We start from the raw sequence: 24600 nt of genomic DNA, 5'->3' as shown, positions 1-24600 counted from the left end.
GACCGGGGGGAACTCTATGTACAGTGTCAGATCGGGCCAATCAAATACGCTCCGTTCACTTTCAAATGGTCCCCATTTTTGCTGTTTTGCTGGAAAGGAAAAGGCTGTGCTTCCGGGAAATCCAATTTTCAAGTAATTCATTTAGATCTATTTGATAATTCCGTGGGTTGTGTCCTTGTCAACCCCGAAGCTGCAAGTGTTAAGGACACAGAATGTCTTGACTCAAGCGGCTTCATTTTAAGGGGATAGGTATTTAGTCCACGGACCTAAAGTATAAGAGCAGAGCATAATAATAGTATGTATTCTACCGTATACTGATACAGTAAGACGCTGAACAAGGAGCTGACATTTTGCTGAAAAGCAATGTGAGAGCATCGATGAAATCATGTGTACGTTTCACTAGATGGTTAAAAGCCATCATGGACCTGTGCAAAGAAGGCTTCCCTCAAAGATGTCAGCTCCGGAGATAATACTCACTGTCCGCCCAAGGAGAAACCCTCGATCTGATAACCGTGGGAACATGGAGATCGGGGAGGGCTCCGAGATGTGGCTCTGCATGTTCAAGTTGTGGACACATGTTTCTCTTTCCCGTCTCGCGCAGGAAGACGGACTCACCAGAACAAACATGAGGAGCGCAGCCAAGCCCTGGAATCCGGTCCTCAAAGCGGGCAGCCATGGGACAGACAGGGCGCGGCCCCTCCCGGCGGCGCCCTCTGGCATGAAGAGTTCGAAATCTTCTACCTCGCTGGCGTTTGAGTCCCGGCTCAGCAAGGTACAGACCCAAATGCCCCCACGTGGCTGCTGGGCGCCCCTGGGGAGCCCCGGGAGGGAGGACTGAAGAGGGCGGTAAGCAAGACTAGCGGCCTGTCAGGGTCAGGAAAGAGGTTCCCTGGAGGGTCCCATGAGAACCAGCCCATCCAGACCCGAAGGAGCGGAGCAAAGGGTGGAGGGGAGCAAAGGGGCTCCGGTCTTGAGAAAGGAAATGTGCAACTTGTTTAACAGAGAAACTAAGATTCCCCTGCCCTGATTGATGTGGACTCCCCCGTTAGAGTTTTGCCCCCGGCACCCTAGCTGATGGGGGTCAGGACCACCAGGGATGTCTCCTCCGACCTGATCATGGAGTTGTCAATTCTCCATCTCATCTCACTTGCCCATCAGTAGCATTAACTTGATTGATTACACCCTCCATGTGGGAAAACGTTCTCTCAGTTTCCTCCTCCCTCCCCGGTGGCCCCTCAGGGTCTCCGCTGCTGGCTCCCACTTATCCTCCAGGTTTCTAATGTCAGGTGGGCCCAGGATACAGATTTGGGGGGAGGGGGTCTCATCTCTTATCTAGCTACTGTGTCAGCCCCAAAGCCACCCTTACCGTCTTGAGATGCGATTCAGAAATCGTATATCCTGCCGACAAGCCTACTCTTGAAAAATCAATATAACACCCTAACTATAAGAGAAAAAGAAGAGGCAATTCATGGTTAATTAAGTAATCTGTGTTTGCATTTGAATGTGCTTGAGCGTGACCACTGACAGACCTGTGGTGCTCCTTAGAGCACCGAGGATGGGGCAGCTGTGTACGAAGTACGTTATTTTTCTCTCTAAAACCAAGGGATGCTCGAGGCTCAGATAATGATGAAAAGGTGCTCCCCCTCTGTGAATGTCTGTAGAATGTGTGAGAACTCTGTGGGATATGGGACCACGTTTGTGCAACCTTGCCACATGCGTTGGAGGGCGTCTGGGTTCCCCATCCTCCCACCCATTAAATATAAGCAGCACCTCCGATCAAGGGGGGTAACTAAACATGCCCTCCCCCAATTTCCAACTTGCTCCCTGAGTGAGGGTCAGCACTGGCTGCGTCGAGAACAGTTGTTCTAGTGTTAGCGGCTGTTGCTGTGAATTTTAATACAGGGAAGGACACTTGAACATGGGTTTGAGCTGCAAGTTCACTTAGGTGCCGATCTTTATAGAACAGTCCTGTAAGGGTATTTTCTCTCCTGATTTTCCTATCATTTTCTTCTCTCTAGTTCACTTTCCTATAGGAACATGGTATGTACTACATGTCACATACAAACAAGGTGTTAATCGACTGTTTATGTTACCTGTAAGGCTTCTGGTCAGTAGTAGGCTATGAATCAAGTTTTGGGGGAGTCCGTAGTCATACCTGGGCTTTTGACTGTGTGGGTCTTGGCACCTCTGTGCTCTTGTTCAAGGGTCGACGGTATGTCATGGGAATGACATACGAATTTGCATCTCCACCCAGGAGCCCTCCAGCTGCCTTTGTGACATCCCCACTTAGATGTCTAAAAGGTACCCAGAGGGGCACCTGAGGGGCTCAGTCGGTTAAGCGTCTGACTCTTGGTTTCGGCTCAGATCGTGATCTTGGGGTCGTGAGATCAAGCCCGCTGTTGGGCTCTGTGCTCAGCACAGAGTCTGCTTGAGATTCTCTCTCCCTCTGTCCCTCCCCCACTCATGGGTGTGCTCTCTCTCTCTTTCTAAAATAGTCTTTAAAAAATAAAAATAAAGATCAATCAAAGGCAGCTAGAATGTAACAAGTCCAAAACAGACGTCCTTCCTTTCCATCTCACGCCCCCCTGAATCTTCCCCTTTGAGTCATTTCATCTTCTCAGCAGCTCAGGCGAGCGCCACAGCCTTGGGCCCTGCTTTTCTCACATGCCACAGGCCATCAGCAAAACGCCATCACTTCTGCCTTCCAAATCGATGTCAGCTTCAGCCAACGGCCACCACCTGCCTCCCTTGGGATCCCCAGGCTCTTGCCGCCACCTTCCTTGCACAGCCTTCCTGAAGCATCCCCATCCTTTTTTGTCTTTGCACCCCACCTTCTGTTCTCAGCAGAAGCCAGAGTGGTCCTCTCAGCACATTTGTGCCATCACACCTCCACTGAGAAGCCCCTCAGGGCTCCCCATTTCACTCAGGGTGAAAAGCAAAGTCCTTGATAAAGCCGGTGACTCCCGGAGATCCCATCGCCTCTCAGATGTCCTTGCCGTCCCCCCTGCCCTGCTCCCCCTGAGCTCCAGACACACGCTCTCCTGGTGCCCAGTGGCATTGCCCCTCTATGAGCTAGACGCAACCCTGCAGCAGCCTGTTTGCGGCTCCTCTGCCTGGAGCATTCCTCCTCCCCTCACCCCTGCTCCTCTGCCATTTCTTCTTTAAGTCTATACTCAAATGTCACCTTGTTGGAGGTCATCCCTGGTCACTCAGTGGAAAGTGCCCCATGGGCCCCCATGCACCCTCCTTGCTCTCCACTTTCTGGCTCTGTGACTCAGGCAAGCTACGTACTGTCCTGAGCTCTGAGATGAAGGTAATACCTTATTTACCTTGAGGAGTAAATGTGCACAAAGTGCCCTACATACGATTTTGTTTACATTCCATTATGCTGGACTTGCCCATTATTTCCATGGTTTTTATTTTTATTTTCTTTCACCTGTAGCACATTTGAGAGACTTTTATTTTTTTTAAATTTTACTTATTTGACATAGAGCATGAGGAGGGGGAGCTGCAGAGAGGGAGAAGCAGGCTCCCTGCAGAGCAGAGAGCCTGACATGGGGCTCTTTACCAGGACCTCACGATCATGACATGAGCCAAAGGCAGATGCTTAACCAACTGAGCCACCTGGGTGCCCCAAGGAGACATTTTTAATAGAGATTTTAAATTAATATGTATGTTTCAGACCATTAGAGCTTCTGGAATCTGTCAAAATGTTTTTGAAAGCAGTGTTTAATAAAAAAGGTTTGAAGGTCAGGCGGGTTTCCTAAGGACAATGAAATGTTGGCTGCTTCTGCCCCTGACAGGTAAATGTTTTTGGAAACTTGTCCCATGGGGAAACTGTCAGGAGAAAAGCAAATATCTATGTTGCCGTCTTGATGCTTGGGGTCTCCAGGTCTTACACTATACAAGAGAAAGCATTCAAGGGAAGGGGTAGCAGAAGGAACCGTACCGAGTCTGTGCCTCTCTGGCCCTCGGCATGTTTCTGCGTTTTGACCAGTTTCCTCTTCCTGCCTCTCGCCGCGTGTAAAGGATTTGCTTCCCCCCGTAGTTTACTGTGGAAATGGCAAGTACCCAGAGACGTTGAATGACTGTGACACCCATACACCACCGGCCACCTGGATGCTACAGTTGCCATCTTTACCATATTTGCTTTATAGTAAGTGGATACATATGGCATGGATATATTTGAACTAGTCACAAATAGGAAAACGAGGAATGAGGGGCGAGGAGCCCAGATGGCCCGGAGGATGTCGCTGTGGGTCTTCCATGGGCTGCTCAAGCTCAGCATGGGAACAGAAAGCCCTGGGGTGCTCAGATGCAGACAAGCCACTTCATTCTGGCGATTAGTAAGGTCCATGTCTATGAGTCAGGACCCCCTTCATTGCAAATAGCAAAGCAATGGCTTAAGAACCTTCAACAGAAAAGAAATGGGTTGAGCTTATCTGAGGTTCCCTTGTCACTGAGGGTAGAACAAAGGGACAAGTCTGCAGCTCAGAAAGGCCAGGACCAGGGACTGGAACACACCAGAACTCTTTCTCTGTCACTCATCTCTGCTCACCTCTGCCCCACTGCTCCTGTATCCTGCTAACCTCTGGTCTCCTTCGCCTTGTGTTACAAAGCATGGCTGCCAGCATGCCCATGCCCCCGACATCCCTTGGAAGACCTGACTGCTTTGCTTACTTCCGATTAGTTCCTTTCCGTTCCTTCTGTTCTGTCTTAAAAAAAAAAAAAAATCAGGGCCACCTGTATGGCTCAGTGAGTTAAAGCCTCTGCATTGGGCTCAGGTCATGATCTCAGGGTCCTGGGATTGAGCCCTGCATTGGGCTTTCCACTCAGCAAGGAGCCTGCTTCCTCCTCTCTCTCTCTGCCTCTCTGCCTACTTGTGATCTCTGTCTGTCAAATAAATAAATAAAATCTTTAAAAAAAAATCAGGGGCACCTGGGTGGCTCAGTGGGGAGCGCCTGTGTGGCTCAGTGGGTTAAAGCCTCTGCCTTCGGCTCAGGTCATGATCTCATGGTCCTAAGATCGAGCCACACATCGGGCTTTCCGCTCAGTGGGGAGCCTGCTTCGCCCTCTCTCTCTCTGCCTGCCTCTCTGCCTGTCTGTCAAATAAATAAAATAAAATATTTAAAAAAAGAGAAAAGAAAAAAACATTGTTATTTAAAAAAAATCAAACAACAAGCAAAAAACTCGGAAAAGTCTCTGCTTGGCTAGGCATGAGTCATATACTGCCTCTGACCCTGTGGGTAGGGTGGCTGGGGCTCCCCGCCCTTGGAAAGCAGGGACTTGTGGTTTAAGCATGTTCTGCGTGAGGCTTGGAGACCCAGCCAGGCTTACGTAACCATTCTCCAGGAGTGCTCCCCACCTGTGCTGCCTCAAACACTAGCTACCGGCCACCTGTGGCAGTTGAACCCCTGAAATGTCAGAATTAAGAGTGCTTTAAGTGTGAAATACACACCCGAGTGTGAGGAGTCAGTACCAAAAAAATATATAAAATGCCTTATTAATATATTTTACACTAACTGATAATATTTTGAATGTGTTAAGAAAATATTCTTTTTTTTTTAAGATTTTATTTATTTGACAGAGATACACAGTGAGAGAGGAAACACAAGCATGGGGAGTGGGAGAGGGAGAAGCAGGTTCACCAGTGAGCAGGGAGCCCAATGTGGGGTCGATCCCAAGACCCTGGGATCATGACCAGAGCTGAAGGCAGACACTTAACAACTGAGCCACCCAGACGCCCCTAAGAAAATATATTCTTAACATTAATTTTACCTTTCATCTCACTTTGTTAATAGGGCCCCTAGCCATGCATGGCTGGTGTTACATTTCCACCAACAGTGTTGTGCTAAGCCACTGGTTCTCAGAGTGTGGTCCCCAGGTCAGCAGCAGCAGCAGCACCAACCAGGAACTTGTTAGAAATGCAGATTCCCGGGCCTCACTCCAGACCCTGGAAATCTGAAACTTGGGGATGGCGGGGGAGGGGAGGCAGATTGGAGGCTGGGGTGTAGGCAGCTGTCTGCATTTTAACAAGCCCTCTGAGGATCCTCGTTCCCCCAAGGTTGAGAGCTGGTGCTCTGACCAAAACACGGTTTCTGCCTTTGAAGATGGGATTAGGATAGGTGTGATTTTAGAAAGCTTCAGATTCCGCTCCTGCCCCATCTTTGTGGAATCGAGAGGAATTTCTTAGCTACATTAATCTGTGAGCTATTTAAACTTTTTCCCCTTTGTAAGCTTTCCTGTGCAGGTGCTCGGCAGCTTAAATATCAGTGAACCGCATTCTTGAAAATGCTTATTAAACATATCAAAGTAACACCCGAAGTGCAAACCTGCCCAGTGATCTTCTGGAACAAACCAGAAATCTCAACGCGTTCAGTGACCGGCCAACGAAGCCCAAAGCACAGGCGTGAAGAGAGACAGAAGAATCACTGATCCTCCATAGGTCTGTGTGCCTGACGTTGATGTCACGGTCAAAACAGCGTGACAGAGGAAGAGTTTGCTGCAGAGGAAAAGGACCAGCTTTTAGTGTGTGTGTGCTGCCTTCTGAGGGAGCCTCTGAGCAGTAAATCTTTCTCAGATGGGATTCCTTGTGAAAGGTGCCCCCCTCTAAATGTGTTGCAGCTTCCCAGACTCCCATGCTGCATGGGAAGGAGATAGCCTGCTGCTGGCCGGTAGCACATCTGTGGTGTCCTTCTGCCTGGAAGGGGCAGGTCACATCTCTATATAACAGAGTGGGACCACAAAGGGGCCCGTCTTCACAGCTTGCTGACTTCCGTCCTCTTGTGGCTTCTGCCTGTCTTCTCACCAAAGACTGTGCTTTTAGGGAAAGGCGGGTGGGAGGAGCAAGGTCGCCCCCATGGGCCCCACCCCCAGGGGGCGGAGCCTGGAGGTGGGTGGAGGCTGTGGGTGGGACTGCAGAAGGCAGTTTCAGTTAGGGGAGGGTGGGAGGTGCTGAGTAGGGGAAGCGGGAGCGGGTGCGAGCGGTGGGGTTCCCGGGGAGTTGTACTCTTATTTTTGGATTCCCCCCATTCTGGTTTGCAGACGGAGCCTTTGCTTTCCCGCCTTTGGCTGTGGAGTTTAATTATTCCAAACTCTGCATCAGACTTAACAGATTTTACTCCTGTGCCAGAATCAGAGAGGTGAGCGGAACCAAGTGCTTATCATTTGCATTGCTGCCTTAAAAATTTCCCTTAACCGCAACGATTTCTCTTTTTCATTTGAGGTGGTGTACAGGGAATTTTCAAAATCTAAAATCAGAGCTTTGGATGCTTGGGTGGCTCAGTCGGTTGGGCAGCTGCCTTCCACTCAGGTCGTGATCCCAGGGTCCCAGGATTGAACCTGGCATTGGGCTCCCTGCTCAGCGGGGAATCTGCTTCTTCCTCTCCCTGCTGCTTCCCCTACTTGTGCTCTCTCTGTATCTCTCTGTCAAATAAATAAATAAAAATCTTTACTTAAAAAAAATAAAGTAATCAGAACTGATTTTCTCTGGGGACCCAGGGAGGCATCTGGGCATGCTTCTAGGCAAAGCGAGTAAAGTTTTGTTTTGTTTTGTTTTTGTTTTTCTAATTTTGTTTTGGAGTTTTTTTGTTTGTTTTTCTCTATTGAGAAAAAGTTGCTAACATCCAGAACTATTGTCCTTTAGTACTAAACACATATTTCACTGGTGACCTGGCAGATAATTTGAGAGGCTGGAGAAATTGGGAGCAGGAACCCTTGTTACTCTGAGACAGGACATAGAGAAACCATGATGGGGCACCTGGAGGCAGGGCAATCCAGTGACTTCCGCCACAACCCAAGTGCTGTTTAGTCCTGTTGTTAAACTAGGGCTCTGTGCTATGCACCAGAAAATATGGTTCTGCTCACTTCTAGTGACTGGAAGTGCATGCAAATCACCCATTTAATATTCACTCTTTGTTTTTAAATGTCTAAAGACATTGACCAATATTTCTAAGCTACTATGAAGACTTTTGCCATCTTCCTTCTTTTAGAAAGTATGCTATGGGGAGTTGCTATTTCATGAGTAAAGTCTCACAGTAGGATGAGGGAGGTGGATAGTGGTGATGGTTGCACAACCATGTGAATGTTGTTTTTTTTAAAGATTTTATTTATTTATTTCACAGCGATCACAAGTAGGCAGAGAGGCGGGGGGGGGGGCAGGCTCCCCGCTGAGTGGAGAACCTGATGTGGGGCTTTATTCCAGGACCCTGGGATCATGACCTGCGCTGAAAGCAGAGGCTTTAACCTACTGGGCCACCCAGGCGCCCCGATGTGAATGTATTTAATACCACTGAACTATACACTTAAAATGGCAAATTTGGGGCCCCTGGGTGGCTCAGTTGCTAAGCATCTGCCTTCGGTTCAGGTCATGATCCCAGAGTCCTGGGATCAAGTCCAGTATGGGGCTCCTTGCTCAGCAGGAGACTGCGACTCCCTCTCCCACTCGCCCATCTTGTGTTCCCTCTCTCTCGCTGTGTCTCTCTGTCAAATAAAATATTCTTTTAAAAAAATAGAATAAAATGGCAAATTTTATGTTAGGTGTAGTTTACCACAATAAAAAAATTTCTAAAAGAACAATGAGGGGAAAAGGAAAAAAGTAGACTAGCATTTGCAAGGGAACCAGGGCTTCACCCAAATTACAACCCATCCCTCACCATCCTTTTCTTTTTTGTTGAGGCCAAACATAGTTACAACAAAGTATGTGGAGCCGGTTAATCTCGGTCTTAACTGTACAGCTCACTGAATTTTTTTTTACATGTGTTTATCTGTATAACCACCACCAAGACAAGTATAGAATATTCCAGGGGCGCCTGGGTGTCTCAGTCGGTTGAGACTGAGACTTGATTTCAGCTGAGGTCAGGATCTCAAGGTCATGAGGTCAAGCCCACATCAGGCTCTGGGCTCATTGGGGACTCTGCTTGAGATCCTCTCTCTCTCCCTCTCCCTCTTCCCCTTCTTCTGATCTTGGCCCCCCCAAATAAATAAATAAATCTAAAAAAGAAAAGAAAAGAAAGAAAGAAAAGAGAGAAAAAGAACATTCTGCACCCCTGGAGGGTTCCTTCTTGTCAGTAACTCCTCCAGAGGTAACCAGTATTTTGACTTCTATCGCCGTCATTTGGTTTTACCCAAATATGGTTATACTCTTTTGTGTCTAGTTTCTTTGACTTAGCATGCCTGTGGGATCCATGCATTTATTAGTGTATCAGTATTTCTCCTCCTCCTCCTTCTTCTTCTTTTACTGTGTAATTTCCATTGTATGCTAAACCATTATTTAATTTGCCCCTTCTGTTGACTGTCATTTGGATTGTTCTGTTGGGGCTGTTGTAAATCAAGCTGCTGTGAATGTCCCTTTGATGAACTTACATACTCATTTCTCTTGAATACAGAATTAGGAGTGGGCTGGCTAAATCACAGGGTGCAGATATTCCATTTAGTAGATCCTGACAGTTTTACAAAGCATCTTACCAGTTCATACTTCCACCAGAAGAGAGTTCCAGGTGCTTCCCAACCTCACCAACACTTGGTTTCATTTTGTTTTGGTTTTTTTTTTTCTCCTCCAAGCCATTCTGGAGTGTGTGGAGTAATACCCCAAAATCTAAACAATGCAAAAATGGAAATTTGTGTTTGTGTGCAAATATATAAACACCTAATCGTCAGTAAATGACCCTGAAGTTAGTGCCGCAGTGTGGGGCCGGACTTTGGGCTGTCAGCCAAAGGAGAGGAAGCCGAGCTGAACTGTCACAACACTATTCTGAGCCAAAGCCCCTAGATTGCTGTTAATCTGCTCTGTGATTCCTACAGGTTATAATTTCCTGGATCCTCAACTGCTTCATTTGCAGAATAAGGAGGTAGTATGCACTGCTAAGGAGATTCCTTGGGGTCTGAGAATACTTGGGAGTAGGGTTCTATCAGTATCCTCAGAATAATAAACTCATCTGGAAAAGAAAACTGAGTGTGTTGGTTTAAAAAACAATACTTTTCTTAAATTAAAAAATATGATCCATAATCTTACCACCTAGATAATCTCTGAAGAAATTCCTTTAGAATAATTAAAACAACAAATATTTAATTAGTGCCTATCTGCGGTAGGTATAATTTTAGAATCAGGCAATACAGTGCCAAATAAGACAGACAAAATCCCTGCTCTCAGAGAGGTGATATTATACTCATGAAAGAGAAATAGAGTATAACAAGTAGGCAAATAAATGAGTTAAGATAGTATCAGACACTGGTAAGAAAATAAAGAGGTGGTATGTTAGTGGTACAGATAAGCTGAGATCATGTGGCCTGGGAAGTCCTCTTGGTCTGTTTGTTTTTTAAGATTTTATTTATGTACTTGACAGAGACAACAGCGAGAAAGGAAACACAAGCAGGGGCAGTGGGAGGAGAAGCAGGCTTCCTGCTAAGCAGGGAGCCCGATGTGGGGCTCGATCCCAGGAGCCTGGGATCATGACCTGAGCCAAAGGCAGATGCTGAACAACTGAGCCACTCAGGTCCTCTCTGAAGAGCGAATACTTGCCATGAGAAAGAGCTCACGAAAGCCATGGCAGGGAGAATGGCAAATGGAAAGGCCCTAATAGAGAAGGGACCTCAAAAAAGAATAAAGGAGATTCTAGTTAGATCCTAGTCCATGAAGCAGAGAGTGGCTCAAGGCAAAGTTGTAGAGGCAGGCTGGGAATATTCAAAGATCACAGCAAAGAGGTGAGCCAAAGCAACGGGAGAAGAGGTGGGTGGGTAATTAAGCAGTCAAGTAGATAGGGTAAGAAAATTCAAAAAGCAGAGGAAAAGGGTATAACAGAAAGAAGGCATCTCCCTCTTCTCATCCTTCCACTACATTACATGCTTTGTGTATCCTTCCAGGAAATATATTACATATATTCTTCTAAAAATATCATATTCAAATCAAGACTTTAGGTACAAATTCCAGCTCAGGAGAAACACAGGTGAGAAAGGAGTGAGCTAAATAGCACGACCAGAAAAATCCAGAAGGTAGGGCATCTGACAGAATTAGCATGACAGGCTTGTGCCGAGTCAGGGTCACAAAAGAGGGACTAAGCTAGATTAAAATAAACTCCAAGTTTATGTTCTTATTTGTATGCTTAGCACATAGCATCGTCTCCAGTCTTCTGAGTAAATGAATGGAACCTGCTGGCTCCTACTTTAGGTCATTTACTTACCACAAAAATACATTTAAAGACATGTCTGGACAGCTGAAGGAAGCATTGGGATCTATGGATGCATTTACTCAAACTGCAGAAATTACTATTAATTACTTCATGTGGGAACATCTCAGTTACATTAATAATGCGAGTAACTAGATGGACCAGCTTGCTGGTGGATACAGAACCCTGCTGCCTCTACCTTCAAGCACAACCCAAATCTGACGGTTCTCCCACAACCTAAATCACGACCACCATCCTCCTCCTCTCCTTAGACCACGAACCTTGTTTCCCTGCCTCTCCTCTCAAACCCCTCCATTCTACTTTCCAAACAGCAGCCAAAACCACACCTTTAAAACATGAGTCACATCCTGGGACGCCCTTTCTCCAACTTCCAACACTTCGAACTTCCTACCATGGTCTGCGAGAACCGTCCGAAGCCTACCGCCTCCTCAGCTCATCCCCCTTCCTCCGCGCTGGTCTTGCTGCTGCACAAGTCTTGGTCCTTCTGCCAAGAACCCCTTCCTGCAGTCTTGCCAGGGCTTACTCCCCCATTTTGCTCAAGTCTCTACTCGAAATGCGACTTCCTCAATTGAGACCTTTCCTGACAACCATTTTATTTCTTCCTTCCTTCTTTCCTTTTCTTTCTTTCTTTTTTCTAAGTAGGCTTCAGGCCCAGCGTGAAGCCCAATGCGGGCTTGAGCTCACAACCCTGAGATCGAGACCTGAGCTGAGATCAAGAGTCAGATGTTTAAATGAGCCACCCAAGAGCTTCTCCAGACAACCCCTTTTATTTTTTTCTTTTAAAGATTTTAATGTGTTTATTTATTCTAGGGAGCGAGAACATAAGCAGGAGGCGGGGGAAGGAGAGAGAATCTCCCAACCCTGAGATCATGTCCTGAGTCAAAATTAAGAGTCGGACGCTCAGTCAAATGAGCCACCCAGGCACCCTTGACAACCACTTTTAAAACAGAACTCCCCATTATTCTTACGTTTATACATGTGTGTACACACACACAGTATGTATCTGTTTACTGTCTCTTCCACTATAATGTGAGTTCTACAAGGGCTGGAGATTTCCTTTGCTTCTCAGAATCTGTAATGACAGATGCATAGAGCACGCACTCCTATTTTAGAACGAATAAGTAAATGCGTAATATGAAGAGACTCAATAAGCAGAATGAGCAGAGATAGAGTGTGGAGGAAAAAGCTTCTTATCTTTAGCTGATAACTACACCTCTTGATTTGTATGTATGTGTATATATGTATCTATCCCTGGAAGCACCCAACACCCGTACTCCAGAGCAGGAGCACTTGTTCGTGACGTGTCAGAGGAGTAAGCCCAGCTTTTCAAAAAAATGAATGAGCTAAGAAATTCTCTTAATCCTGGAGATGCCATTATCCTCACTGACAGAAGCTATCTGAGGACAGCACAGAGCCCTTCCCAGCAAGTCCCCTGCAGAACTTGTCCAGCACTCCCTCTGCTTCAAGGTGCCCAGTAACCTCTTCCTCCAGTTCAGGTTTGACCTAACCAAAGACGCAGCTAGACTCTGAGTTTAACGGCAGGATCGGTATCTTCCAACGCGCCCCCTGAATATGAGTGCACAGAGTCACTCAAAAATTATTTACTGACTGAGCTGTGAAGACTTCTTTCAGTCTTTAAACTTTTCCTGACCATGTACTTCAGACTTCTTTGGCAAAACAGGAAATAAAATCAATTATTTAAATACACTAAAAGGTGAAACAGGTAACAGGCCCTTTTTCTGGTCTGAATTATTTCAACAATTGTTGCATTTTTTGCTTACTCTGTCAACGTAGATCTGACCCAAAAGTAGACTGCTCCTCAACATAAAGTGGTGTAATTCATTCAAATAACAGATGCATCAAAAATTAAACATAATATGGGGTGCCTGGCTGCCTCTGTCAGTAGAGGAGCACGCAACTCTTGATCTTGGGGTAGTGAGTTTGAGCCCACATAAAGTTTATTTAAAAAAAATTAAAAATACACATAATAGGAATGTAGTCCTATTAAATTTAATAGGAAGATTAACAATAGCTCTCAATTTTAAACACACTATCAAAACAGAATACTTTTTAAAAAATTTTTAAAGATTTTATTTATTTATTTGAGAGAAAGAGAGAGGCAGTGAGTGTGTGTGCACACAAATGCAGGGGAGGTAGAAGCAGAGTCCCCACTAAGCAGGGAACCTAATGTGAGGCTTGATGCCAGGACCCTGAGATCATGACCTGAGCCAAAGGCAGACATTTAACCAACTGAGCTACCCAGGCACTCCTGGAACATTTTCTTCTTACAAAAGTTAGTATCTTTTACTCAAGACAATACTGTCAATCCAATCACGCTGAAAAATTTCTAGATCCCAAGTGAATGGATCCACACTGGTTTCCAAAATCTTCTTGTGTAAGACAAATTGTTTGGAAGTTGAGATCAGTCACAAATAATGTTCTTGTCAAAAAAGACTTCCAGGTTTAACAATTGACTGAGCACTCTCCTGCTGATTAAACAAAGGATTTGAATTTCAACCTATTAATATTTTCCACAAATATTTTATAACAACTTTCAGCAAATAAGAGGAAATTTAATGAACTAAAGGATGTCAAAATAAATATTAAGTCCAACCTTGACTGGGTATTCACCATCCTTAAATAGAAAGGTGACAAATATTCTTTCATAAAGATGTGCCTTCTGTCATGGTGAAGCAAGTTCATGAACTTTCTTTTTCTTTTTTTTTTTTTAAGATTTTATTTTATTTATTTGACAGACACAGATCAAAAGTAGGCAGAGAGGCAGGCAGAGAGAGGGGGGAAAGCAGGCTTCCCGCTGAGCAGAGAGCCTGATGTGGGACTAGATCCCAGGACCCTGGGATCATGGAAAAAGCTTCTTGTCTATCTTTATGAAGATATGAACACGAACTTTCTTTTTATATAAATTTTTTAAAGATTTTGTTTATTGATTTGACAGAGATCACAAGCAGGCACAGAGGCAGGCTGAGAAAGCGGGGGGTGGGGAGGGGGAAGCAGGCTCCCTGCTGAGCAGAGAGCCCCATGCCTGGCTCGATCCCAGGACCCTAAGATAATGACCTGAACAGAAGGCAGAGGCTTTAACCCAATGAGCTACCCAGGCACCCCAGTACATGAACTTTCATTCAAGGAGATGCAACTACACACAGCCCTTGGACTCAGTTGTGATATAAACACAAGTGAGAGATAAGGCAGTTATTTCATAAGATAAACTGTTTGTATCTTAAATGATCCTTCACTTACAGTCAATGACTAATGTGAGTGAAGGCTTAACAGAGTATAAAACACCACAAACCTTTTGATTTCTTTACATCAGGTTCAGGCTCAGATTCTCGGATGAATTGCCCCAAGTCACTTACTCTTCCAAATGTCATCTTCCTATATAAGTACAAAAAGAAGAACGTGATTTCTAACAATTAATTTTAAATTAAGGAAAGAAAAATTTTATTTTTTTTTTAAGATTTTATGTATTTATTTGACAGAGAGAAATCACAAGTAGATGGAGAGGCAGGCAGAGAGAGAGAGGGAAGCAGGCTCCCTGCTGAGCAGAGAGCCCGATGCGGGACTCGATCCCAGGACCCTGAGATCATGACCTGAGCCGAAGGCAGCGGCTTAACCCACTGAGCCACCCAGGCGCCCTGGAAAGAAAAATTTTAAAAACATTATAGATAGCTCATGTTATTCAGAGCAAGGCTTATTTCAAATAGAACTGTTCCCCCAAAAAAAATAAAGTTCAAATAAAAAAAAAAAAGAACTGTTCCCCAAAGAAAGCAAAATTAATCTTGAATTCAATGTAATTTTATTCAAAATCCCAGAAAGCTTTATGAAACATGATGCGTGAAGAGATAGCTCACAATTCTAAAATATATATATAAGAGAAAAGTTATAAGAGCCAAGATAATTCTGTAAAAGAGATAAAAAGGTAGGAAGCTGCCCTAGATCAAAATGTGTATTATAAAGCTAAAGTAATTATATATCCTATAAATTTACAACAATATAAAACAAAGTTAAAAGGCAAAGAACACAGTGAAAGATCTTATTTAACAGATATTACTAATCAATAATGAAAGCTAAAAAACATACAGAATTCCAACAAGTCACTAAGAAATCATCCAGGAGAAAAATATAAAAAGGAGATGAACGGTCAGTTCACAGGAGAAAAACCTGAACAACCAACAAAAGAAGCTTTATCTCAGGAGCAGTAGTCCAGATTGGTAAAAAGTCAAACATCTGATGTTATTTAATGTCAATAAAGATGTGAGGAAAATTAGTATTTTTATTAATGGGTGGTAAGAATGCAAAATATACATATTTTTAAAGGTAAGTCAGTAAGATCTATTAAAATTTAAAATCTGCTTCATGGTATAAGGAAGTCAGTAAAAGGAAGTCTTCTGCTATTCTGTGTATAACAGTGAAAAATTGCAAACAACTTAAATACTCATCAATACCAAAAGGGCCGAAGAGTGGCCACAGTTATGAGCCGTAATTAATATTATATGTAGAATACTAAAACATAGTTAAAATGAGGTAAATCTGTATAAACTAACAAAGAAAAATCTCCAAAACTCGCTGTGAATGAAAGCATGCAATACCGAACAGAGTGTGATGTCAATTACTAGAAATAAGTAAACAAAAATACATACTATAATGTTAACAGTGATTATCCTGAGTAGGAAAAGGAGAGAATGAGTAGTGGAGTGTGACCACAGGGGACATTAGCTTTATCAATTTAACTTTTATAAGGGATTAATGTATTTGTAATTAAAAGGTAAAAAAAGAAAAAGAAACTCTGTGATGCCAAGGTATTATTTCACTTTGGGCACAGTGGGTCTTGCTTTAGGGCTACTGTTCCTAGTAAGTCCTCCTTTCAAATGTGATTGCAATACACCAACAGATACAAATTTGTCTCCTTTGAGAAAAATTTCAGGAAGATGCCAAAATCATAACGCTAAAACAAACACTGAAAACTATCTTTAAAGATGTGGAAAAGTCATTACTTCTCTATTTCTGACCCATTTTATACATTATCTGTTAAAATTAATTTATTTTACACACCAAAATACTTATAGAAGCAAACCATCTTGCAATGGACAGACTTATTTATTTTTTTTTAGATTTTATTTATTTGACAGAGAGAGAGAGAGAGAATGAAAGAGAGAGCACAAGCAGGGACAGCAACAGGCAGGGGGAGAGGGAGAAGCAAGCTCCCTACTGAGTAGGGAGCCAGCTGCAGGGCTCGATCCCAGGACCCTGGGATCAGGACCTGAGCCAAGGCAGCCGCTCAACTGACTGAGCCACCCAGGCACCCCAACAGACTGTCTTAATTAAGGCTGTAAGTAAATGAACCAACCATTCCCTAATAAATACAACCTTTGCTAATTAATCCAAAAGGCTTACTGTCCACCATTTGCCAATAAGTGGCACAGCCAAGATTAAAACCGAGGAAGTCACTCCTGAGCCTCCACTCTTAACTGTGGTCTACTGGATACTCTATGTAAAAATGTTAACAGTAGATTATAAACAATTTTTAAATTTTAAATAAAAAAATAGAAGATGCAAAATTCAGTAGACTTGCAAAAATTCTTGATACCAGTTAAACTTTACCCTGCATATGTCCGCTGATACAGAGATTCTGGGTCCAGACTCGCAGCATCCACAATTATCGCTTCATCAAAATTTTTCAGAATTTTAACACTGGCTTTTTTCATACTGGACTACAAGAGAAATTATAAAATTAATAGTTACTCAGGAATCAAACAGTCCTAAGTTTGGATTATGACAGAGTTGTATAAAATCTTCGGTATTTGAAATACATGTAATTCTCACTCAACTTCATCATTATGGAGATGTTGAACAGCAATGATTATGAAATTACACCTCAAAATACAACTATGGGAGGAAAGTACAATATTACAATGTACAACATACACTATTTATTGCCAAATCTGTTTGTCTTCTTAATGATCTATGTTCCAACAAATGTGCTATCTTCACAGGGATTACCTTCCCAAGTATGCAGGACTCGTATCCACCCAGACATAGTTCAGCTAACTTTTACAAATAAACATGAATCCTTCTGACTTTCAGTGAGGCTACGTAACAAAGGAAAAGCTAAAGAAAACTTTCTAAAATGACCAGCTAGATGAGTATATAGTAAGTTCCCGTCCAGCATGTCATCTCCCACTCCTCATCCCACAAAAAAGTCAGAATTGGTATTTCTAGGAAATACTGGCGCCACGGGTTTTCCTAGATATTCCACCTCTAAAAATTCAATTACAGCCGACTTAGCTCCACAGAATGACTAATATATGATTATTCACTGTAGCATTGCTTAAAATAACAAAAGATGGGAATGTGCTTAATATACATGACTAAGGTATAGGTTAAATTAAAATAAAAACTGAACAGACAGTTATTATAGAACACACCCTACAGTGTGGGGGAAGGGAGTTCTCTTTAAGTACCAAGAAGGGTAAATAATTACAAAGAGGCACCAGGGCGCCTGGATGGCTCAGTTGGCTAAGCGCCCCCTTCAGGTCAGTTCGGGTCCTGCATTGGGCTCCCGGCTCAGTGGGGAAGTATGCTTCTCCCTCTGCTTCTCCCCCTTCCCAACCCCCGGCTTGTTCTCTCCCTCTCGCTCACTCTCTTTCTCTCAAATAAAGGTATCCAAAAGAAAACTATTAGAGCTAACAAATGAATTTAGTAAAGTTACAAGGTACAAGATCAGCACGGAAAGTTTATTCCTATGCATTACCAATGAAGAATAAGAAAATGAAATGAAGAAAATAATTCTAATTATAATGGCATCAAAAAGAATAAAATATTCAGAAAAAAAAGACCCATGGAAATACAAAACATGTACACTGAGACCCTACAAAACTATGATGAAAGAAATTAAAGACCGCTTAAATAAGTGGATGACATCCCACGTTCATGGACTAGAAAAAGACTTAATACTGTTAAAATGGTAACAGAGCCCAAAGGAACCTACAGATTCAATGAAAACCCAATTTTAAAATTCATATGAAATTGAGGGACCCAGAACAGCCACAATAATTTGACAATTGAATAAAACAAAGTTGGAGGACACACAGTCCTGATTTCAAAACTTGTAAAGCTGTGGTAATCAAAACAATGTAGTACTGGCATAAGATACATGTAGATCAATGTAGCAGAACTGAGAGTTCCAGAAATAAATTTAAGGTCAAATGATTTTTGACAAAGATGCTAAGATCGCTCAATGATAAAAGAATAGTTCTATCAACAGATGGTTCTGGACAACTAGATATCCACATGCAAAAATAAATAAATAAATAAATAAAGTTGGCCCTACCTCACACAACATGCAAACTAACTCAAAATGGATCAAAGGCCTAAAACTCTTAGAAGAAAATACAGGTGGGTATGGGGAGTGACTGCTTAATGTTCCATTTGCGAGGTTTCCATTTGGGGTGATGAAAACGGCTGGAACCAGATAGCAGTAATGGTTGCACAACACTGAATATATACTAAATGTCACCGAATTAGACACTTCATAATAGTTAACTTTGTTAGGTGAATTTTATCTCAATTTTTAAAAAAACTATATTTCTATATGCTTACAATGAAAATATGAATATAAGAAAAAATTCCCTTTATAATAGTATCAAAAAGAATAAAATATTTAGGGGCGCCTGGGTGGCTCAGTGGGTCAAGCCTCTGCCTTCGGCTCAGGTCATCATTCCAGGGTCCTGGGATCGAGCTCCACATCGGGCTCTCTGCTCAGCGGGGAGCCTGCTTCTTCCTCTCTCTCTGCCTGCCTCTCTGCCTACTTGTGATCTCTCTCTGTCAAATAAATAAATAAAATCTTAAACAACAACAAAAAAAGAATAAAATATTTAAAAGAAACAAGAAATGCAAAACTGATACTTGAAAACTACAAAATGTTACTGGAAGAAATTAAAGAAGATTTGAAATAAATGAAAGGTATCCTACGTTCATGGGTCAGAATATTTTTTTTTAAAGATTTTATTTATTTATTTGAGAGAGAGAGACAGTGAGAGAGAGCACAAGCGAGGAGAAGGTCAGAGAGCAAAGCAGACACCCCATGGAGCTGGGAGCCTGATGTGGGACTCGATCCCGGGACTCCAGGATCACGCCCTGAGCCGAAGGCAGTCGTCCAACCAACTGCGCCACCCAGGCATCCCTGGGTCAGAATATTTAATATCATTATACGGCAACTCGTCCCAAACTGATCGATGAAACTGATGCACTTCCCCATCAGAATTCTGGCTGGAGTCTTCATAGAAGTTGACAAACTGATCCTTAAATGCATGTGAAAACTCAAGGGACCTCGAATAGTCAAAACAATCTTGAAAAAGAAGAACTAAGTGGGAAGACTCACTTCCTTCCTGATTTCAAAACTTGTTACCCAAGCAAAGGTAATTAGGACAGAGTTAAACACTTGTCATTTCAGCTAAGAATTCTACTTCTAGGTATATATATATACATATATATATGTATATATATATATATGAGAAATGAAAACCTATATCCACACAAAAACTTGTACAGCAGCATTACTTGTAATAATCAAAAGACAGAAACAATCCAAATGTCCATCAATTGATATATAAATAAAATGTGGAATGTGCGTACAACAGAGTATTATTTGGCCATAAAAGGAATAGAGTTCTGGGGTGCCTGGGTGGTTCAATCAGTTGAGCGCTGGACTCTTGATTTTGGCTCAGGTCATGATGTCAGGGTCCTGGGACCAGACCCAGTGACAGGCTCCCTGTTCAACGGGGAGTCTGTTTCTCCCTCTGCCCCTCCCCTTAGCTCACACTGTCTCTCTCTCTCTCTAGTAAATGACTTTTTTTAAACTACCACAACAAACAACAAAACAAAGAAAAAAAGGAATAAAGTGCTGATACATGCTAAACATGGCTGAACCTTGAAAACAGCACACTAAATGAGAGAAGGCTGTCGCAAAAGACCATACATCATATGGTTCCAATTATATGAAATGTCCAGAATAGGCAAATCTATAGAGACAGAAAATAGATTAGCAGTAGCCTAGGGCTGGAAGAATTGGAGGATATGGACGGTATTAGTTAAAGGGTTTCTCAGATGAAAAACTTTAAACTGGCTTTGGTGACAGTTGAGCAACTCTATGAATATACTAAAATCACTAAATGATACAACATAAATGGGTGAACTGTATGGTATATAAATTATATCTCAATAAAGCTGTACTAAAAAAAGAGTATATATAAACTGATTTCAATTACGTAACTAAATAGGTAAAACGAACGTATGCCATCAAAAATCAGGATAGTAGCTATTCTAGCAGGGAGGACGGGTGACTAGAAGAGGGCACAATAGGGTTTATGACGTACTGATAATGTCATGTTTCCTGTCTGAATGCTAGATACACTGATCAAGTCTTTATGAAAATTCTTCAAGCTACATATTGTTATGATATACTGAGTTTTCTCTATATATACTATACTTCAACCTAAAATGTAAGAATACATTTTAAGGTCAGCAGCTAGAACTTTTAAGTGCTGAAGTAACAACTAAACATTCTAGCCTATCTCAAAAAACAAAATGGCAACCACATTTGGCAGGTCACCAGCTACATAAGCTAAATAGGAAGAAAACGTACTAAGGAGAGCCTTGTTGATGGTGATAAGCAGTACTGTCACAGAAACTAAGAAAATTTATCCAAGGCCCAGTGTCAAAAAATCTGAAGTGTTATGTATGTGTCAACAGTGTGATGTGAAAATAGTTATGCTACGTTATGCTGAAGAACACTAGACAGGGAATATGTTCTGGCTCTACACTTACTGTGTGATTTTAATCCAATTAGTTAACTTCGTAGTATTTTTCTAGATCTCTTCTCTTGGCGACAACCCATTTCATCCAATTTAGGAACGAATCAGATAAGGTTTGATACAGGAAAGCACTCCAAAAAACGAAAAAAGATTAAGGAAATGTACAACGGCACTACAGTTCAAAATGAAACCAGAAACTCTTCAGTGAAATACAATATTAAGAATTGTGAAGAATTATTCTAGGGGTTCCTGGGTGGCACAATCGGTTACGTCTGACTCTTGGTTTCAGCTCAGGTCGGATCTCAGGAAGATCAAGTCTCCTCCGTACAGTATGGAGTCTCCTTGGGGTTCTCTCTCCTCCTCTCCCTCTCCCTTCTCTCCCTTCTGCTCATGCTCACATGCACTGTCTCCTCAAATGAATAAGTAAATCTTAAAAGAAAAAGCATTTCAAATGTAGTCACTAAAATTTCCCAAATAATTCCACAAAGAGCTCTTCAAAGGCTATAAATGCATGACATGTTGTCTGATTACTGAAAGCCACAGCTGGAGTGTCAGACAGAGTAACGGCCTGAATGAAACAACACAGTATCTTCCAATATAATACACCGTTAATCACTATGACATGTTTATTGAGACATATAGTAAGTAAGGCTAATTTTATTTTCTACTTTGTTTCTTCTACGACAAAAACTTCCAAACCATATCTGTTACTGGTATTTGAAGGAAAGGATCCATACGCCTCTCTTCCGATCGCCAGAGGCTAACTGAGGAGTACCTGAGAAGCTGAGCTGTCCGGACCACTGGGGTGAGAGTCCTCAGGAGGGCCCACAGAGCCGTGGGCAGTCAGGGAAACATTTCCTCCCAGAAATTCATCTCCTCAGACCGAATGGATGAGATCATTCAAATACTTATAATAAAGATTGCTGGACAAAAAGCCAGGCAAAAAGACCTGGAAGAGAGGACAAGCATCATTTTAAAAGTGGATTCAAATACAATTAAAACTTTGTTTGAGGGATGCCTGGGTGGCTCAGTTGGTTAAGCAGCTGCTTTCGGCTCAGGCCATGATCCCAGGGTCCTGGGATCGAGTCCCACATCAGGCTCCTTGCTCCACGGGGAGCCTGCTTCTCCCTTTGACTCCGCCTGCCTCTCTGCCTGTCTGTGCTCACTCTCTCTCTCTCTCTGACAAATAAATAAAATAAAATCTTAAAAAAAAAGAAACCACTTTGTTTGAAAACAAAGTTTTATGCACAATCCCTCCAGCTAGCACACAGGGCTTTGCTTTTCCTTGCTACGCTCCAAGTATTACCCCTTCGTGTACAGTTTATGTTGTGACTAAAATTACGAGTACAATTTATAGATGTCCCCCCACCCAAAAGCTTGCCATAAAACTATTACATAGACTTGATATTTAGACTTCTTAGTGACCAGAAAACATGCAGGGAGTGGATCTAATCTGAAATGAGATTTTTCTGGTTATAAAGTCTTTATGTATATATTATTATTATTATTATTATTATTTACTTCTGAATTGATTTCCTTAAGATAAGTTATCAGGCGTTTGATTATTGAGTTAAACAGTGTGAGTGTTTTAGCTTTTTTTTTTTTTAAGATTTTATTTATTTATTTGAGAGAGAGAGAATGAGAGAGAGCGCATGAGAGGAGAGGGGTCGGGGAGAAGCAGAGATGAGCAGGGAGCCCGATGTGGGACTCGATCCCAGGACACTGGGATCATGACCTGAGCCGAAAGCAGCTGCTTAACCAACTGAGCCATTCAGACACCCTATTTTAGCTTTGATATATATAGCCAATTTACTCTTCAGAAGGATGCTGTCAATTTATATCACTGGCAATATATCAAGGTCTCTGTTTTGACACAGGCTTTCCAACACCAGATATGTTTTTCCAAATCACTGTTAATAAGTGCATAATGATAATATGGATATTTTTATTTACATTTAAAAATTGTGGGTGGTGGGATGGGTAAGCCTGGTGGTGGGTATTATGGAGGGCACATATCACATGGAACACTGGGTGTGGTGCATAAACAATGAATCTTGGAACACTGCATCAAAAACTAATGATGTATTTTATGGTGACTAACATAACACAATAAAAAAAATAAAAATTATTAATGATGCTGAATAAGTTCCCATGTTTATTACTGGCATTTCCTACTACCAACTTTTCCTTCAGAGCAGTTAGCACATGACTGTAAGTTGTCTGTGTTTAATGTGTGCCTTCATTATAGACAGAGGTCCAGGAGGGCAGAAGCCACGTTTCTTCTATCGCTGAAACGCCGATACCTAACACAAAAATTCTCAAAATACTGATAAAAAATCATCCATGTCTTTTTCTCATTTATCTACCTGACAGAATTCTTAAAATTAGTGAAAGTTCTTTACATATGCACATTTTATAAGAAATATTTTCACATTGTTTTTCTCTGTATTTTAATTTTACTTTATTAAGAAAATTTACATTCTTTATATGATACAGATTTGGAACTTTTCCTTTACGATCAGAAAGATTTTAATTTTAATCATGAAAAAATTTTCATCTCTGGGCAATAGCTGATACTCTATTCAGTTTACCATGAGCTTTTTAATGATTTGATTTTTATATGTAACTCTTCCACATTTCTGAAATTCAGTTTTTACATGTATTATTCAACAGTGCTTACTTAATCCTTTTCCACCAAATACACATGACATATATAAGCAACATAACTTCATGGGCTTATCCTGGGCTCTGTGCAATTCCTGGTAAAATCTGCTCTAGTTCATTAGAAAAAGAAATCATTCACAAATTCTAATACCTTATTATTAAGCTATTAGTAAAACCCCACGAGTTACAATATACGAAACTAGTGTTCAAACCTCATTGATAGATACTGATAAAATATTTGGGTCATTTTAAGCAAATTTGCCTAATACTGCTATCTAATTATTTTTGAAAATTTAATAATAAAGGCAGTAATAATAGCCACTAACATATTTTAATGCTTTTATGTGTTGGACGTAATAGTAAGAAAAACTTTGCATGTCTTACCTCATTTTCCTCCTTAAAATAACTTTTAGGTAAGTATCCAAATTATCTCCATTTTAAAGGATAACAGAAACCGGAATTAAAGAATTTCAGTAACAGCCTGAGGTCACTCAGCCTAACAAGGCTAAAGTAATACATACAAAGTCATACTCAAGGCCTCTGCTCTTAACCACCATGCTCCACTGCTTCAATTTTCCAGTTTTGTTACACTTGGTTTTTTCCCATGTTATGTTTTCTGGGTTTCACCAGTATAAACTTCCTGTGGTTTAATATTTTTGAAGTTCTTGGTTACCTTCTCCATGGTTGTCCAGGCCTGACCTAATGGAGTTGTGAAACAGTTAGGGAGTGCCCCACCTTCCCTGCAGATATTGGATTCAATTTCTAATCGCACAACATCATCAAATCCAAGAGGATGTGTGGCCTGGAGGGAGAAATACCTGTGTATAAAGACAGCCAAAGTCAAACCAAATTGCCTAGCCAGGATAAGCAACTTTTGGCACCTACTCTTCTATGAGGCTACTTGATTCAGCCTGTGGACCTAG

General features: G+C 42.0%; 1 pseudogene; it reads right to left on the bottom strand.

The window, feature by feature from the left end:
• Positions 1-3622: 3622 nt before the first annotated feature.
• LOC122906804 overlaps positions 3623-24600 on the bottom strand; it is an 80519-nt pseudogene continuing 59541 nt past the window's right edge.

This window comes from Neovison vison, chromosome 5, assembly GCF_020171115.1.
Source record: "Neovison vison isolate M4711 chromosome 5, ASM_NN_V1, whole genome shotgun sequence".
NCBI lineage: Eukaryota > Metazoa > Chordata > Mammalia > Carnivora > Mustelidae > Neogale > Neogale vison.
This window is presented reverse-complemented; position numbering and strand designations above follow the sequence as displayed.